General features: G+C 33.5%; 1 pseudogene across 1 annotated transcript; it reads right to left on the reverse strand.

The window, feature by feature from the left end:
- Nucleotides 1-1,244: 1,244 nt before the first annotated feature.
- Nucleotides 1,245-15,807, reverse strand: LOC143585635 (patatin-like protein 2; annotated as a pseudogene). Its single transcript, XR_013144571.1, has 8 exons — nucleotides 15,137-15,807; nucleotides 12,380-12,561; nucleotides 7,602-7,780; nucleotides 7,345-7,505; nucleotides 6,378-6,686; nucleotides 3,306-3,479; nucleotides 3,147-3,201; nucleotides 1,245-1,304 (listed from the first exon to the last, which is right to left on the reverse strand). The product of XR_013144571.1 is annotated as a patatin-like protein 2 (transcript).
- Between the last annotated feature and the right edge of the window lie 4,742 nt (nucleotides 15,808-20,549).

The raw sequence follows: 20,549 nt of genomic DNA on the forward strand, positions 1-20,549 counted from the left end.
GTTACATGATTACTAAAGTATGTGTTTCCCGCTGCATCGCGCGAGCACTCTTTTAGTATATACAACATGGGGCGGTTCATGTATATAGTAATATTAACATGAGAACATATGAAACAATATCAATCTACTAAAATGAGAAGGCATGAAACAATACTAACCTATCAAAAATGAGAACGTATGAAACAATACTAACCTATCAAAAATGAGAACGTAGGAAATAATACCAACTACAATACTCTATATAAGCGATGTTATAAAATGACAAAGAAAAATATATATGTACTATATCCAAAGCATGAGTGAAGATTTTCTTAATTTTTAAAAGCTACAAAACTTATTGCTTTATTTACAATCTACTATGCATAAAATTATGAGATTCTAGGGCAGTGTAGTCTTTTTCAGTCACCAATGCCTTATGTAAACTTTCATTCTCAAAAAATAAGTACAACGTTGGTCCCTCAACTTTACTCATTTTGTGTTAATTTAAAGAATAGTTACACATATAACCCCTAATTCAACCCCCCCCCCCCCCCCCAACCACAACTTCTCCATGACCTTTTAATGGTCATAACTTTTTCATATGTTAATATTTTTTAAAGCAAAATATTTACACCAAAAAACGAGCATTTTATTATCTTTAATTTGAGTATGATATTTTCTATTTTTTTTAAAAAAATCACATAATGTGATTACCTATTAGAATAGGCAACAAGTCTATTCGGGCGAGCTCGGGTCATGTGTAAAACTGGATTAGGGTCGGAACGAGTCAATAGAAAAAAGAGGGTTAATTTGGTACGGTTCGAGTCGAACGGGGTGAGGTCAGAACAAGTTTCAGGTTTACATTGTGTCGGGTCAGAACGAGTTTCGGGCCAAAACGAGCTGGTTTAAAAAACGATTTATTTGAAATTACTGCATATTTCAGCTTTGCTTCTTGATTATCGCCACCAGCTACACATATGTCATTCTTTACATGTATTAGGGCCGATAAACGCGTGTCCAGCACCAACTATAGCGCGTAAACCAATCTTGGTAAGCGCTTAACCCAGCGCCCCGCGCCGGTGTCGGCTAAGCTTGTTTAATGTCAGTAACACGCATTCCAGTTACGGTTACCCCGTGTTCAATCTTTTACATGTGTACTGACTTTGCACGAGTTGCGCGCACCCAATTTTGGGTTACATGTGCACTGTCTACAGGTGACACATATACTGATATTGATTATGCATTCAACATCGGCTTGTGCGTACCCTGCCGCATTGCGCGGGCACGCAACTAGTCACAACAAAAGAATCAGAATTAGCAGCAAACTAATAACAACAAAAGAATATAAAACCTAATAATAACAAAAAAATGTAAATCAACAAATACTTACAACGTTTCATAATCGAAAATCAGCATATACTAACAAAAAATAACAACAAACACTTATAAATTAAAACAAACCTAATTATAATAGCAAATTGGTTTCTCATTGTTTTTATATTAAGAAGTATTTGTATTTGATGCTGAAACTATACACCATAACAACTATTTATTTCATCAGGCGCTTGAATATCTCATCGTAAACGAATAGTTACTGGTATACTATATTATAAAACCAATGAGAATCACTTATAAGAGGCAAGTAGCCTGCAATGAAAGGAAAATAAAAAGGAAACACTAAAGAACAAAATAGTTATCGATATACAAGCAACTAAATGAATAGTTGGTGGTTGATGTGTCACTAAGCACATGTTTGGGATTGCGTTTAGATCTGCTTATTGACTTATTGGTTTTTCAAAAAACAATTTTAAAAAGTCAGGAATTATAGCTTTTTTGAAAATAGTTTTTTAAACCTTTCAAAAGCTAAAATAAGAGAGACATTTATGTTTGCCAAACAATTCTTTAACTAATTGCATTTTGGAAAAAAACTAACAAGTCAAAAAAGTTGTTTTCAAACTTAATCCTAAACATGCTCTACATGTTTGCATTGGGATGCACTTTAAAGTTTAAACTAAAAGTAAGATCGATAAGATCAATACACGTTAGGAGAAAAATGCCTTTTGAGCTGGTTGTGGACTGCTTAAAAATCATCGCTTCAAAAGATATGGTTGTTTTTTTGGATAGTTTTGGACCGCTTTAAACATAACAATTGTTAATTTCATTCTAACCCAATTTTTGAGTGTTCCATCTCTTATGTGTATATTTTGATGAGTTAACTTGATAAGGAAAAATTCGGCATCATTTCCCTATAACTCTCCAAATATTCCGACAAACAGTGAACTCAATGATGTAGAAGAAATAGCGATCATATTTTTTCTTAAATGTCCTCACGTTAAAATGTATACACGTATATATCTTATATAAGATGGAATATTAAAGAAAACTGGACAAACTGAAATTAACCTATATTAGATAAATTTCAAACTGGTACATATATTATATTATTTGTTATTTATCTTTGAAACTGTATTTGTTGTATGTGAGTTATTAAAAAACTAAAATATAATTTCAAAGGCAAACAACAAATATAAATAGGTGTTGGCTAGAATTTACAAACAGTATGTCGATTATAGCTTTAGCCAAACTTAATAAATAGCTTACTAAATGAGAATGTAAATGGTGGCTTGCTTCTAACGTTTAGTACATTATTTTATTTTTATAATAAACTCATCCTCTTATGTCAGTTTTCTATAAATGTTTATTAGAACGTCCGTACATGTGCTGTTTATCGGTTCCTTGATCAACATCTGATTCAATCAACCACGAACGTATCTGCAGTAGGTACGTATGAGTACTAGGAAGAGAGTTCATTCTGAGAGCGGCTATAAAGTAAGTCTGAGATCTCGATTTATCAAACTCAAATACACATGTGTTCTCAAACCTTAGGAGACATTAATAGAAAGCATAAAGTATATGATCACTCAACTTTTACAAAAGGTTAAATATGTCACTCAAAAGCTCAAAGGAATACAAAATATATGCACACTTATTTATGATGGTAAAATGGCAATATTCTGTGATCATAAGGCAATCTTAGCCTTCACCAGTGCATCTAGTATGGTTACTTTAAACTCCAAACTTGATATCCTTTATAAAGTGCTTATTTTTTCGGTTCCCTCAAAATAGGGCTTTGTCTCCATGGCAAAGGAAGGATCTGCTTTTGATACTAGTGGCGATTTAAGGTCACGAAGATGCTTCTCAACAGAAAGTTTTTGTGCAAATCTGTACAAAGGAGAAATAGTCTTTAAGTAAAGGAGTGCACCAACTAATTAAATATATGTGCTATTTAAGAATAATCTAATACTGTTTTTTTAATAGATACATACTCTGTGAGAGCCTGCGCATTAGTTTTCACTCCTGTAGGGGATGAATCTGCCATCTTCCAAGTTGACAGTCGAAACTTGCTTTTGAAGTAAGTTTTCGCCAACTTTGATCAAACAATCCAAATTTTCCTTGGTAGCTCTTTCTAGTGGAGACAGTGTCCTTACTAAGCGATCCTCCTATGTATATTTTTTTTTCATAGAATTCTTTATTGAAATATCAGAATGACCAAACTTTTACTAGTGATTCCAGACAAAAATGCTTATTTGGTTCATCCAAATAAATTTGCACATGTATTATATATGCCAGCAAATTTTTAAAGTTACGCGAGTTGTATAGCAATCATTTAATGTTTTGTGTATTATATAACTTTTTTTTATATATTGTTTGCCCTTATTAGCAATTAAAATGCTATAATAATGAATAAATATAAAAAAAAACAATGCTGATAAATGTAGAATGTAACATCCCGAAAGTTCTAAGATGATATTATTTATATTATTTAATAATTGTGGGAAGTTTACTCGGGTAAGCGGAGAAGTAATTAAATAGAGTAGGAGCTAGTATGGGTCGGGCTCGTGTTGGTTAACGGGTATGGTTATGGGACTTGGGTCATGAAGGAAAGAAGGATGAGACCATGGGCTTAAGCCCATGATCCATAATTATAAAAGCCTTAATTACCCAATTATCATTCATTTCTCATACTCCATACACCACCCAAAACACACACTTAGCTCTCTCTCATCCTACCTTCTCTCTCTAGCCAAAATAGAAGAAGAATTGATTTTCCGACCGAGGTAATGATAGTATGATGTTGTTTATACTTAAACCCGTTAGATTTAGCCACGAAACGACGAGCCGACACCGTTAAACCGTTAAAGTCACGAGATGTGGGTGGAATCGGGTATAAAACCGAACCTAAGATGAGCTTAAGGGTCACCCTAGCTCAGATCTGGATCGAACGGGACGAAAAACGGTGAAAACGGTGCTGAAATACGTTTTTCCGGCCACACGCACGGGTTCCGGCACGGCGGCGTCGGGAAAGGCGGCGCGAGTGTTTAAGGATGTCAAAGAATGTTTATGACATTCTCCGACAAAACCTAACCCTAATTCACTATGAGAAGCTAACGAATTAAAGGTAATTCGTTAAACGGAGGATCAACGAACTAGGGTATGACGAACCAGCTCTGATTCGTTATGGAATGATAACGAATTAAAGACAATTCGTTAAGTAGTTCGTTAAGGGTTCAGTTCGTTAAGGGTCCGGATCGTTAAGGGTCCAGTTCGTTAGACAGGTTCAATTCGTTATAGGATTCAGTTCGTTATAAAGGTCGATTCGTTATGAAGTAACGAACTAGCAATTCTTCATGAGACTGGAATAACGAATATCTCCCATTTCGTTAAGGACCAAGTAACGAACTAGAAGGTTAGCGAAATGACAGACTAGTCCCTGGACTTAGAAAGATTGAGATAATTGCAAATTAGCCTTTGGACTTTGATAATTGATGAAAGATACCTATAAAGGTTAACGAGTAACGATTTAACTAACCGGGTAATGATTCAATGAAGTAAAACCGGCTTAGACGCATAAGACTAGTTAAGTAGCAATAAGAGTGGCAAGAGTGGTATTTGATATTCAATTATTAAACAGGTAGACGCGCACAACTCAAGAATGAATAACCATTAGCGGAAGAAGTAACCGAGTTCAGGTGAGTTTCTAGCCCCATTCTTTGTTACGTTTTCGGGGCTGTGTGCATACTCGATGTGAAGTGTGAATACACTTACCTTAAGTGGTAAGTGTATGCTATAATGTTTGATGTGAAATATTTATGTATGTTATGAATGGATGTCTGTCGGTACGTGAACGATCTTCAGATATTGCACGCGTAGACAGGGAAGGCTAGTCGGTGTGCGAACGATCTTCGGATATTGCGCGTACCGTCATTTGGGAATGATCCCCAAGTGGTTATTAGTGTGTTTATAAATGTTGTGATGTAACTTGATTATTGACGTGATGATATAAAGTGTGTTGTGGACAAGTAGAAGTAGGGGTGTGATAGAAGTGGCAAGGGTCAAGTAAGAGTGTTAGCGGCATGACGATAGTACGTGGTAGGGTAAGCCTAAGCGTGACTTCGTTATTAAAGTGGCAAAGTGGCATAACGATATTCGTTATTAAAGTGGCATAAAGTGGCATAAGTGGCTAAGCTGTAGGGGTAATTAAGAGGCTAAGCTTTAGGGGTAATTAAGTGGTTAAGCGGTAGCAGGTTAGACAGTGGATTATGTGTCCTCGGATACGCATATGTTGTGTGTAGTGGTTGTATGAAAAGTTTCCTGATTAACTAGAACTCACTCAGCGTAGCTGACTTTTAGTATGCACGCAGGTGATCAGACTAAAGAGCTAGCATGAGGATGGCACATGGCATGGATCGAACGAATGGCATCTGAAGATGGAAGAAATGATGTTTTGAATATAATGTTTTGTGTCATGGTAATCAAAGAAAAGATATAATGTTTCGTAACGAATGTTTTAAGTTAACGTTTTCGCGAAAGTTTTAATTAACTCTGATTGTAAGAACTGTGTTTATGAGTAAATCCGACGATAAAGTAGGGCCAACCGGGTACCGGGCCTTACATAGAAAATATTAAGGTGTCTTCAATTGCCTAGACGTGTGTGTATAGGTCAATTTAGAGTGATTGGATTTTAATAACTTTTACTTTTACATATTGGCAGGAATTATTTCAAACTCAAAAAAATATTTAGAGACAGTCCTAACTTTGAACGTTTTTGACTCCATCAATAGCAATATATATATGCATTTTCGCACGTCATCAAAAAGCTAACGTGGTAACTTTTCAGTTAATACATAGTTGCTGAAGAAAAATACGTTTAAACTTGGGACTATTTGTAAGCATTTTCGGAGTTGTGACTAATTCCGACCAATATGTGAAAGTTGAGACTATTAAAAATCCTATAGCCCATCAATTTATGGCACCCCATTTTCTTTTACGGTATTGATCATCTATCAATTTTTTGTCTGTAAAATTATGAAGGAAATGTGTAGTTCTTGCAAAGAAACCTGGATGCGTAGATAATTTTTTTTCGACGTCAAGGGTCTTGAAGACAACGGATAGATGAAAATCGACCATATCAGTGCTAGCTTGAGTGAAAATATCAACTAAGGGAGTAGAGCCATTGGAATTGAACCACCATCCTAGCAAGCCCCATTTTGAAGCTTCTTCTGCTGTATATTTCCTCCTTTCCTTTTGCATTCCCCTGTCCCAATAGATATGACCAAATATCTACGGTACTCCATCGATTGAGGTAAGGGAAAATCACTGTTTTTGCGAATAACTTGTTTGGCAATTTCTCCCATTGCAATTAGAGTCTGTTATAGATTATGAAAAAAAACAAATAATGACCAAAATAGTAACAAGTTTCAGTATTTTCTTACAATATTATTCGGACGTATTTTAGTTATAGAAGTCATTCCAATTTTAATATTGTTCAGCTACTAGTAATTGTTTAAGTTAAATGACCAAAATACGATAATGTGTTGGGATCAAATACAAAAAGATTTTAACATGAGAAACGTATAAATAACTAGCTAAATTAATTATGCTGACACTAGATCAATTATTATTCTACATTTTTTGAACTATAGTTTAGTAAGTTAATTTCATTTGTACCGGGACTCACCCATAGGATACCCTACGAAACTTGATTAATATTTATATCTTTTCACAATAAGCTTCTACTTAGTTTCATATTTGTTCCTTTTTTGTAATATTTCATATTTGTTCCATTTTTGTAATATAATTTAATACCATAAATAATTTACATGTTAAAACTTTTTTAACTGATTTTTTATAGTGAGATTTTTTTAACTGTTTTTGAATGAAACACTAAAAGAACTTAACTGACATTCCCATTGGTTTCATTGTTCTTATCATATTGTGAATTCATGTTGTGATAGTTGACAAGAAAGTGTAGTTTTTGTATATGGGATGGTCGTTTTTTATGTCAACATTGAGAAGTACTATTACCGGATTATTTGCTGCCACACACCACCGTCAACAAGGTTAAATTCATGCTTCTCTCCCTTGTGATTCGTCTCAAAATGATGTGGAGGAAGATAAGTTGGTGCCACTGATGTTGCAATGCAAATATCGGAAAGCTTAGCATTCATGTATGGTTTTTCATCAATCTAGTAATATAACGTGCAGCAGACATTAAAGTATGTGTATAAATCATATGTTTGTATCCGTCAAAATTATGTTTTAAATTAAACAAAAGATGAAACCTCGTAGCTTGAAAAGATCGTTGGCTAAAGTCTTTTGATGTCAAAAGTAGGAATAGCGACATTAGTTAGTGTATCTCCTAATTTTGTGTCTTTAAGCCTCTTCCTTATCGATTCATGGAGGTACTTTCCGTCATATAGTGGACCCAAACATGTTCTTTACTATCTTTGTAATCATATTGCTGTTGTTCAAGAAATCAAAATCATGTCAAAATTGTTTAGAAATAAGCAACAGATATGCAACAATGTAAGGAATCAAAATAAATAAAAAATGTCTTTAATAACACACCAAAAGATAGTCACCAATTGCTTTGCAAATGAGAACTTTAAAAACTATTTTAAACCACTAAAAACATCTTTAAAAAAATATTTAAAAAAAATCATAAAACAAAAAAATAATAAAAATTTAAAAAAGTAAAAAAAACCAAAATTCTTATATTTTTATTCCGGTTTCATTAAAAAAAATAAAAATAAATAAAATAAATTAAAAAAAATACGTCGTATTATACACATATGTATAATTTTATTTAATCTTTAGTTACGTAATATACACATATATACAGTATCATTTATCTTAAATTATACACATTTGTACAAAAAAAAAACATGTAAATGTACATATATGTATATATATTATACATATGTGTATAATTTAGCTAAACCGAGTTTTTTAATGAAACCGGGGATGATAAAATAAGAATTTTGGTTTTTTTACTTTTTTGATTTTTGTGCTTTTTTGATTTTATGATTTATTTTTTGTTTTTTGGGTTTTTTGTGGTCCAAAATGGTTATCATATTTCTTAATTTCAAAAAGGTTCTCTCATGATCCTGATCATATATATATATAAATATATATATATATATATATATTATATATATATATATATATATATATATATATAAAAATGGTTCAAATAAGAATAAGAAGTTTCATAGGAATGGTAAGAAACTAACAAATTTTTGACATTTGTCAATACAAATGATGGTGAAAGAAAATTCTATGAAACTATGTCGGTTATAATGATTAAATAGTAATTCTATGAAACTATGCCGGTTATTGGTGATTTTAAATCTCAACCGTTGATTAACATGATCCAATGACTATGATTTATTTCTAGTCTTCCTAGGAAATTACTTATTTTTAAGATAACCCTCCCCTATATGTATATATGTATATAATTCACATATAGACGGTGACAAAATTTAGACGAAAACGTGCAAGTGAGAGGAAGGGCTCATAGATGTTTGACGGTTCAAAATGCAGTTAATAATATCCGCTAATAATTTTAAGGGCAGTGTAAATCAAAATTATTTAAAATAATCACCATTATATCAAATGAATAATGAATACCATTTTAACATAAAATCTAAAATGTTTTAAGCCCACGCACGTTTTGTTAGATTTAATCCTTACCAAGTTAATGTTTAGGGGTGACTAATTTGTATATGTTTGGTTTGCATCTAAAAAAATAGAAGGGCTAGAACAGTAACATCACAGATTTAAAGTATATTGTTTAGGTTTAAGACTTGGGTCGTTATATTACAAACCGATGCGTCAAAGGATGTCGATCAATATGTATAAATACACATCAAATCTCATTAAATTCATACCTTTTGCAAATTTAATTGTTGATTCTTATTTATAAAACCCGGCACATCATGTTGGTGTCCCAAATATTTTTTTTCTTCTAAAAATTCACTTTATATATAATTTGATTTTTGAATAGTAATTAAATGTAACATCCTAAAATTTATAATGTTGAATAAAGAAAGTTACGTTTAGTGAGTTCGCGTTATTAATTAATTAATATCGAGTAAAGAACGGATCATGGACTTAGATTAATTGAGATGGGTTAAATGAGAATGGGCCTTAGGTCCATGGGCTTTAAGGGATATAAATATCCCCTAAACCAAGCTAAAACCCTAAACCCTCATTTCATTTCCATCTTATTCTCTAACACACTCCAAACACACACACACCATATTTCGGCCGAGAGAGAGAGAGAGACGTCCAAGACCAAAATCGAGCCAACCATTATTAGATCTTCTATATACGAGATAACCAAGCAAACCGCGACCACACCGAACGTATAAAAGGTATGTTCTTGACCTTTAAAGTTTACGTTTTATTGAACGTTTAGCCTTTTGAATGTCCTTAAGCTTAAAGATCCAAGCTTTATAGTATATACGGGATATATATACGACCGAAAATGGTTAGGGAACGTTAGTGGGTGATGTCGAACCATAACAAGGGTATTAAAATCGCCAAAATGCTTGATAAAAACCAAACCCGTAGCTGAACTGGGCAACTTCGCCTTCAAAGCTTAACTTCGCCTTCAAAGCTTAACTTCGCCTACGGCCAAGTTCGCCTAACTGGTAACTTCGCCTACGGCCAAGTTCGCCTAGCTGGTAACTTCGCCTAAGGCCAAGTTCGCCTAACTGATAACTTCGCCTACGGCCAAGTTCGCCTAACTGATAACTTCGCCTAAGGCCAAGTTCGCCTAACTGATAACTTCGCCTAACGCTAAGTTCGCCTAACTGATAACTTCGCCTAAGGCGAAGTTCGCCTAACTGATAACTTCGCCTAAAGCTAAGTTCGCTTAAGGTTTAACTTCGCCTAAAATTAAGTTCGCTTAGAAAATAAATTAAAAACCTAATGGAAAATGTGTTAAGACAGTTAATGGAAATAAAATTTTTCCAAGCTGACCTGGCAGCTCGACCCCAGCCAGGGGCTCTGCCCCTTGGACCCTGCTAGGGGCTGCCGCCCCTAGACCCAGCTGCCAGGGGCGCTGCCCCCGGACCCCCGTTCGTTGTGGGTCATATAAAGATAGAAATACAACATGAGTAGTAGTAATTAATTGATACGTGTAAATATTATACAGTTAGCCGTGCACAGCTCAAGAAGGGAATAACTATTAACGGAGAGCGTAACCGTGTTCAGGTGAGTTTCAGCCCCATTTATGTGTTATGTTTTCGGGGCTGTGTGCATACTCAATATATTTGTTAATACGCTTATCCTAAGAGATAAGTGTATGCCTTATGTGAATGATGTGATATGTATGAACGATGGCTTAACGGTACGTGAACGATCTTCGGATATTGCACGTACTGTCAGGTTGTGACGCTAAGTATAAGGTAAGTATGATATGTATGCTTATGTGTATGAATGTGATAAAGTTAATAAAAGAAGGAAAGTATGGTTGTATGGTTACGAAGAGGGTACCGGGCCCTAATAATACTCGAGGTATGATGTATGGTTGTATGGTAACGAAGAGGGAATCGAACCCTACTAATATTCGAGAACTAGGGAACCGAACCCTACTAATATTCGAGGAAAGAGGGTACCGAGCCCTAATAATACTCGAGGAAAGAGGGTACCGAGCCCTAATAATACTCGAGGAAGGAGGGTACCGAGCCCTAATAATACTCGAGGAATGAGGGTACCGAGCCCTAATAATTTTTCGAGGAATGTAAGGCGTAATGCTCTTTATAACGTAAGATATGAAAGTAAGTTAATACAAAAGAAAGTATGAAAGTATGAAAGTATGAATAAAAGAATATAAGTTTATGTGTATTGTATAGTGTATGATTAACTAGAACTCACTCAGCGTAACTGACTTTTAGTATGCACGCAGGTGAGTAGGATGAGGCAGCTCGCTTGAGGAGACACGTGGCACTGAATAAGAGGCTGGCATCCGAAGACTCGACGTTTAAGTCTAATGTTTGTTTATTTTGAAAGACAAAATGATGTTTTAAGACAAGATGTGTTTTGTTATGAAATGTTTTATGAAAGCTTTTATATTCCGCGAATGTTTTAATTAACTTTGATATTTAGAACTACGTTTATGAGTAAATCCAACACGAAAGTAGGGCTACCGGTAACGGGGCCTTACATTTAAAGTGGTAAAAAAGTTAAAAATGTTAAAAACACAATATTTTATATTTTTTTTAATATTCAGATATAAGTTGATTTGAAACAGAGTTTTCTCAAAACTTATATAAATAATATATTAGGTTTGAAATGAAGTAACTATTTTTAATACGTCTAGTATTTAAACAAAAATGATCATAAATCATATTTATATAATAAAAAAAATTAGGTTTAATTGGGTGGGTTGTATATAAACGTGAAAATTTGAATTGGATTAGATTGTGTATATGGAAGAAATTAATTAAAAACATGTACTATGAAATCTATTTAGGAAAAAAAAATAGCAGAAAACTAAGGATATGAAAAAAAAATCGAATTTGAAACCGAACACGAATTATACAGAATTTTGAATCTAAAATTTCGGATACCTGAATTTTTGAATTCAGATAGTTATTTTAGAAAGTTTTTAGATATCCGAAATAATTTTTTTAAAAAATTATAAAATTATCTGAAATAATTTTTTAAAAAATTATAAAATAGTAGTTAGAAATTTCGATACATTTCAAGTATTTGAAATATTTCTAGTATGTTCTTTAACATATTTTCTAAATAATAAATAACTTTTTTTATAATATAGATATCCGTTTGAATATTCTTTTCCGAATTTCGAATTTTCGAAAATTTCAACTATCTAGAATTTCGAAGATCCGAATTTTTGGATATGTAGTTTTGAATGTATAACCAAGTCAAAATTCAACACTTTGGCACCACCATCTATTTACTGAATAACACTATTCAATTTTAGTAAGTCGGTGCCAAATAACATTCTTATATAGATACTTAATGTCCTTTTTTTTTTTTTTTTTTTTTTTGTGAAATTCCAAACGAAAACTACTTGATGTTATAGTACCAATCTTGAGGGAAGATCTTGGGACACTTCTGGAGGTAAAATTCTTTGATATCTCTAGCCGCGAACAAAGGGCGCCTCTTTTCATCTGGAGCCGTTAACATCGCGGTGATGAGACCACCCGTACTTGTCCCAGCAATTATATCAAAATAGTCCGCTATTCTTGCATCCTCGCCATCTAGCTTCTGAAACATAAATCACATTAGTTGACATTTTTATGATCGAGAAGATTATATAGAAAAAAATGGGTTTAACTGCTTAAGTAGAACCAGCACAAATAGACTCATAAAGGGAAGTGTATAGGACACGGAAAGCAACGTGATCAGCTAGTCACAGCTGGCCACTGTTATTACCTGTTAGCCTTGCTATCCTTGTACTAAATAGTTCCTTGAGTGATGATGTTTGCGTTTTCCCTTTTAGAATACGATGGCTGGAGCTGGAGACATTGTTGGAGCTGGAGGTCGCACTGGACGACGCGGCAGGCCTCGTCGTGTCCAGCAACCTTCGGTTGAGACAGCTTCCAACACCGAAGCTGAAGGAAGCGCAGCTGGAAGAAACCCGGAAAACAATGAAGGAGTTCAACTGGATCCCGCAATTCAAGAAGCTATTGTTAAAGCTGTAGCCACTGCTGTGAAGAATATTACTCCGGGAGGGTCTGCCGGAAGCCGTGAAAGAACTGTTGAAGGGGCAGGTGGTAGTGGTAGGAAAGATGATGAGAAGGAAAAAGGTGATTCAAGTGAGGTGAGGTCTGTGAAAGTTGATGATAGGAAGAGGGGCCGAGGCGGTTGCAACTATAAATCCTTCAAAGGTTGTGACCCGCCTAAGCTGACTGGTTTAGGAGACGCAATCGCTACTCTTCAGTGGATAACCGCCATGGATAAAATTATCCGAATCAGCGAGTGTCGTCCTGACCAAGCTGTCGGTTATGCCACCCAATCATTTGAAGATGAGGCTATGTATTGGTGGGAGAGTGTGGAGTAGAGGAAGACCCGTGAAGAGATCAAAGAAATGAAGTGGGACGATCTGAAGGAGTTGGTGATGAAGAAGTTCTGTGCTGACGCCGAGGTTGAAAGGGCGGAGATGAAGTTCCTGAACTTGAAAGCTGGGACAATAACACATCGTGAGTACACCACCGAGTTCAATCGAATGTCTAGGTTGGTACCCGATATGGTCAACACTGAGACTAAGAGAATCAAGTGTTATGTGAGGGGATTACCACAGAGAGTCCGCATGTTAGTCAGGACAAGTAAACCTGCTACTTTCGATTCTGCTGTCGAACTCGCAGAGATGGTCTATGCAGACCTGGCTGCGGATGATGTGGTGGTGGGAGACGAGAAGAAAGAGAAGAAATGGGTCGCTCCTGCTAAACGACCCGGTACCCAGCTGTGGAACCCTAAGAACAAGCAGCCGAGAGCTTGGGAGAACAGGTCGTGCAAGACTTGTGGCAAGGCACACAGTGGTGAGTGTAGGTGGGGAAAGGGTTCGGATACATGTCATAAGTGTGGAAAGATGCATGCTGGAGAGTGTAGAGTTGGGTCGAATGTTTGCTACAAGTGTGGGAAGGCAGGTCATTATGCTCATGAGTGCAGTTCTAAGCCTGCATGCTACAAGTGTGGTAAGACAGGTCACTTTGCTAGAGAATGCACCGAGGATGATGCTGGAGGTAGTGGGAGGAAGGATGCCGATCAAGCTAGGGCAAGAACCAGAGCCTATATGCTGACCCAGGAACAAGCGAGACAGATTCCTGATGTTGTGACCGGTACGTTCTTAGTAAACGGCATTTCTGCTTCCGTATTATTTGATTCTGGTGCGAATAGAAAAAAATTGGTCTACACCACCAATCTGATTTCACACAATCAAATGGTGGTCCACAAAACACTCATATGGCATTTTTTAACCAAAAAGAAAAAAAATCAAACTTCAAAATTATTAATCAGAACAGCCGTTCAGCCAATATCCAGACGCCGTTTTGACCATAAACGGTTCACGAACAGTTACCGAACGAGATTTTATGTTCGTGTTCGTTCATTAAGGAAATGAATGTGTTCACGAACGGTTCACGAACACAAGCGAACACAAATAAAATCAACATAGCCTAGAGATTGAGACCGACGTATTCATCAATGTGAATAATAAAAGCCTGTAAACGAATCGAACAAACACAAACAAGGGCATATTCGTGTTCGTTCATTTAACTTTAAACGAATACGAACACTTAATCGAACAAATATTTATGTTCCTTTTCGTTTATTTAAAAAAAGAACATTTGTGTCCGTTTATATTCATTTGTTTATAATCTAATCTAAGGGAACGTAACTGAACAAAGATAAACGAACATAAATGAATATAGATGAACAAATGTAAGTGAACACGACAAACATAACCGAACATAAATGAAAACACTTCAATGAACACAAATTCAAAAAATATAAAACCTTTAATTAGATGACTCATCCAGATAACAATTAATTATTTTATATTAATACATATACGAACATAAATGAACGTTCATGAACATAAATGAACGAACGGAACATGTGTTCATGTTCGTTCGTTTAATTAAACGAACACAAATTTTTTGTTCGTGTTCGTTCGTTTAATAAATAAATGAACATAAACGAACTTCCCGCCGAACGGTTCATGAACAGTTCACCGAACGTTCGGTTCGTTTACAGGCCTAGACGTGTGCATAGCTAACCCAAATCTGAAACCTCAAAATTTGAAACTAAATGCTAAGATATCTTAAATTACATGTTATACCTGAAGTTCGGTTTCAAGAAATTCGAGGACGATAGCTGGGATTAAGCCTCTAATTCCACCACCATCTATGCTAAGGACTGTGTTCAAATTCCCAAAAGCTGGGGGCTGTACTATTGAAGTTGTTCTCTGCATGTCAGTAGTAAAGTCTCTTTTGCTTATATGTGTGTAATTGTCTCTGACAACTCTTCTTTTCTTCCCACTAGTGACTTGCATAGTTTTCTTGGCAATAATATTTGAAGGCTCATGCTCTAAGCTTTTGAGGTTTTTTAAACTAAGCTTTATCTTATTATATTGGTTAGTGAGGAAATTATTCTTTCCCATACCAGGACTATATGATCAAATAAGAAAATGAAAATGAAAACAAAGTGTAGATATTGTGTTGATTATTCTGTATTTTTCAATACATGTAACACTCTTTATTGTGGGAGATAAAAGGAATATTAGTACATCTGTATTTATAAAGGAGATTCCCAAGTTCAGCTGTTCTCATCTTCTGCGAATCGGTTCTTGTTCTAGTTTTTCATTTGATTCCGAAAATGGGGACAAGGAAAATCCATGGTTAATAGTTCTTTTAGATAGAACATGAAAGATGAAGTAGTTTTTGGTTTTCATGAAAAATGAAAAGAAAATCATTTTCTAACGAAATGTTAGTAGACTTTATTATCAATCCTTCCTCACATTGTTCTTGTGAGGGTTGTGAGGGTGAGAGGGTCCTATATGAACTTCGTTAACTAAGAAAAAAATAAAAATAAATTTTTATCAGATGTCAGATCTAAGAACTTTTTTTATGGGTTTAATATTTTTTCAGTGCTTGGAGTTATTACTATCCATCATTAATGTTTTCGGGTCGTGTCGGGTCGCATAACAAAATGCAAAATTTGGTCGTCTTTGTTTTGAAACAATTGTCAATAACCCTCTAAATGCAAATCCAACACCATCAACACATAATTTTAAGCATAAGCATTTACACCTAATAATCTAATCAAGCTTAAACATATTACACATACACATAAATGATAAACTAATTACATAAATTAACAATCAACAAAAAACTAACCTTGATTTTTTAGCTCATTGTGAATTTGAAAATCAAAATCAATGGTGGATGATTATTGCACCTGATTGTAGGCGTGATTCTTTGAGGGCCTGAATTGACACACAGACAAGTCAAACTCAAACAAAGATGCTCAGACATAAGGCTATGTGTAATGGAGGGGCTACAAAATGGTGAGACTTGTACTATGTGACACCCAATCAACAAATGGTGATTTTTTGTTTTAGGGTGTAATGTGTTGTAGCCCCATATATATATATATATATATATAGAGAGAGAGAGAGAGAGAGAGAGATAGATAGATAGATAGATAAAGGATAGAATACGCAAATCCTTTATCGTGCAATAGGTACGCGACCATCTGGAACGTCCATGTTCAATAACCATCCTAATCCTAAAATCACAATTACGCGAGCCGGCTTCCGTCAACCTCTTCTCCCGTAGATTCCGTCCACCATCCACCTTCGCGACCACCATCTTCTTCCGACACAACCATCAATCGTTGCTCGCATGTCAGTTGATAAAATTGGCCAATTGAACTTGAAATTGTTGAACTAATTGATCAATTAAATTTTGAAATTGGTCCAATTAATCATCAATTTGAAGTTTCAATTAATCAATTTTAAGTTTTGGAGAAACCCAGTTGCAGACGCTCTATATTTTGTTCATGTGATCGAATCAATGATCAAATTAACGGTCGATTGACGATTGTTTGATGATTATGAGATTATATGAAGTGATTTCAGTGTTCAATTTCATGTTTACAAGTGTTTAATTTTTTTTTGTTAGTTTTATAAGTTCTGAACACCAAGAACTTCTTAGAACTTCTAAACTTTATCAGAACTTCTAAACTTTTTTTAACAACCTGAACTTCTTAGAACGTATTAGAATGTTTAAAGATGTTCATATTTTTTAACACCCGGATCTTCTTTGAATGTATTAGAACGTTTAAAGATGTTCTTTTTTGGTTAGAACGTTTAAAGGTATTCCGTTTTGTTTCAGAACGTTTAAACATAATATTTGTATTGAACTTATAAACAACATTATTTAAAAACGTATAAACAGAACATATAAACTTTTTGTACTGAACTTTTTAAAGTTTAATTGATTTTGTTCTGAACGTTTAAACAGAACTTATAATACGTTTAAATAGAACGTATAATTAGAAAGTATAAACTTAATGTTAATACGTTCAATGTCAAAACCCATAACTCAAAACTCAAAATTGATCGACGGAAGCTTCAAATTGATGATTAATTGGATCAATTTCAAGGTTAATTGATCAATTAGACTCATCAACAATTTCAATTTCAATTTCAATTTCAATTGGAAATTACTTAACTGACATATGACCAACGATCGATGGTGGTGACGGACGATGGTGGTGCTCATGACAGTAAACGATGGTCGCGACGGTGGACTTTGACGGGTATGCGTTAAGTATTTTTTGGTTAATTACAATTATGCCAGCGCATAGTTCTAATTGCAATTAGGATCGGGTGGTGCAGGTTCTCGCGTACGTAATGTACGATAAGCTATTATTGTACGTTAACCCACCCCTATATATATATATATATGTATATATATATATATGTATATATATATATATATACATATATATATATATACATATATATATATATATAGGGAGAGGATCATGAGATAACTCCATTTATGGAGAGAACTATAGAAATAATAATGAAGTAATTTTAATTTAATTAAAAAATATATTTTTAAATTTTGTTTTCTTTCATCTTTCTTATATGTTGTTATTCTTCACCACAAAAAAAAATAAAAAAAAATAATGAGTAATGCATATATGCAATACACCGACTTTTTTTATAATGCATATGTGCAATAGTGTGCATTTTGATATTTGAAATAGTGTTGAATAGCGTATATATAGTTGTTTGTATTGTTTATTTGCAATAGTGTTATATTATATACAAAAATTAAAAAAAAAAATCGATATAGTTCATATGTGCATTAGTGTTGTATTACATATATGCGATAATGTGTTTTGCATACAATTATTAGTGTCGTATTTGCATATATTCAATAGTGTGTATTGGATAATGCAATTGTGTTGTATTATATGCAATAAAACACTATTGTATATATGCAATAGGCATTAGTGCATATATGCACTACAGTACTACACCGACAAGTGTTTTTTTTTTTTTTAGTATCAATATCATCTTATTAGAATAAGGAAAGAAAAAAAACACAAAATAATTTTTTTTAAACAGTTAAAAATAATTTTTTACTAGTTCTCATTTTAAGAGGAGTTCTCTCTAGATCTCACCCATATATATATATATATATATATATATATATATATATATATATATAGGGTAAGGATCCTAAGAGAACCCTTTGCAAATTGAGAACTTTGAGGACCATTTTGGACCACTAAAACCACATTTAAAAAAATATTTAAAAAAATAATAAAACAAAAAATAATAAAAATTTTTAAAAAGTAAAAAAAAACCAAAATTCTTATATTTCATTCCGGTTTCATTAAAAAAAATACAAAAAAATAAAAAAACCGTCGTATTATATACATATGTATAATTTTATATAATCTTTAGTTACGTAATATACACATATGTACAGTATTATTTATCTTAAATTATACACATGTGTACAAAAAAACATGTAAATATACATATATGTATATATTATACATATGTGTATCTAATTTAGCTAAACCGAGTTTTTTTTATGAAACTGGGATGATAAAATTAGAATTTTGGTTTTTTTACTTTTTTGATTTTTGTGTGTTTTTTTTATTTTATGATTTTTTTGTTATTTTTAAGTTTTTTGTGGTCTAAAATGGTTTTCATAGTTCTCAATTTCAAAAAGGTTCTCTCATGATCCTGATAATATATATATGGGTGAGTTATAATAAAAAGAAATAGTTTTCTAGGAAGAGTAGGAATAAATCTAAGCCGTTGGATCATGTTAATCAATGGTTGATATTTAAAATTACCAATAACCGACATAGTTTTCTAGAATTGTTCTTTCACCATCATTTGTAATGCCAAATGTCAAAATTTTGTTGGTTCTTACCATTCTTAGGAAACTTCTTATTTTTATTTGAACCATTTTCTATATATATATGGGTGGATTATAACCAAAATAAATAGTTTTCTAGAAAGAGTAAAAATAAATCTAAACCCTTTGATCTATGATCTAATGGTTGAGATTGGTAGTTTTTAAACTACCAAATAGTTCCTAAGATCTAGGATTTAGGCTACATAGTTTCCTAACTCTAAATTTTATGTCATTCCTACTCTTCCTACAAAACTATGTCATTTTTATTTTAACCCTTACACACACACACACACACACACAAAGTAAAAAGTTGATCGATTAACGATCCAAAACTGTTTATTTCGGTGAACCAATGGTTAATTGGATATATATTGACGATTTCGAGATCTTGTGATATGATTTCATGGATCGATTTCATGAAATACTGTATTTTGTATTCTTGTACGTTAAATAATTATTGTATTACATCTGCTCTCTCTCTCTATCTCTCTCTCTCTCTCTATATATATATAACACATATATAATAATACACACACACAAAAACATGCGACAAATAGTTCTCGCCCCCCCTCCTTTATTGCCCCATTTGTAGCCTGGGGGCGGTGTTCTTGCCCCAAAATCTCATTTGTCACCTAATTTTGTCGCCCACTACGCATACTCTAAGAGGGTACTCGTCGACAGTCGAGGGGCCGTTAAGCAACTTATCGATTTTTAAAATGTTTCAAAAATTTAAGATTTTATTTAGTTATTATATAAAGTTTTAAATGTTAATTGGGTTATTGGACCACTTTAATTAGGTTTAGTAATTTATAGCAATATGAGTTTCACTTTATTACAGTTTTTGAGTTAATTACTTAATTCAATTGAGTTTAATAATTTATATGATTTATTTAAAGGACTTATAAAAAAGTTATTTATTAAGAAAATTTAACTAAATTTTTCATAATAATTGGCTTTAAATATATATTTTTTAAAATTGATAATGGGTTTGCTCATCAAAGAAAAATGGTTTCGTTTATTAATACGGTACCATACACTCTTATATAAAATAGATTGGGCTCTAGCAAACCAAACCCCAAAAAAACTCATAAACTCGACTAACATAGTTACTGGCCAAATCGGAATCAGTTATAAGGCTTAGAATACTTAAACTTGAGTAGCTGCAATCGTTGTTTTTTCTATAGATGGTATTTAAGGAGTATATTTTTTTTTGAAAATTGACTTTCATTAAAAACAAACACAACCAACGACTATCACCAAGACGGAGAAAGACGCTGAAATCCAAAAACCAAAACCAACAAT

The sequence above is a fragment of the Bidens hawaiensis genome, unplaced genomic scaffold, assembly GCF_021521415.1.
Source record: "Bidens hawaiensis isolate Kalapana, Puna unplaced genomic scaffold, B.hawaiensis_p1.1 tig00033927_1, whole genome shotgun sequence".
Lineage (NCBI taxonomy): Eukaryota > Viridiplantae > Streptophyta > Magnoliopsida > Asterales > Asteraceae > Bidens > Bidens hawaiensis.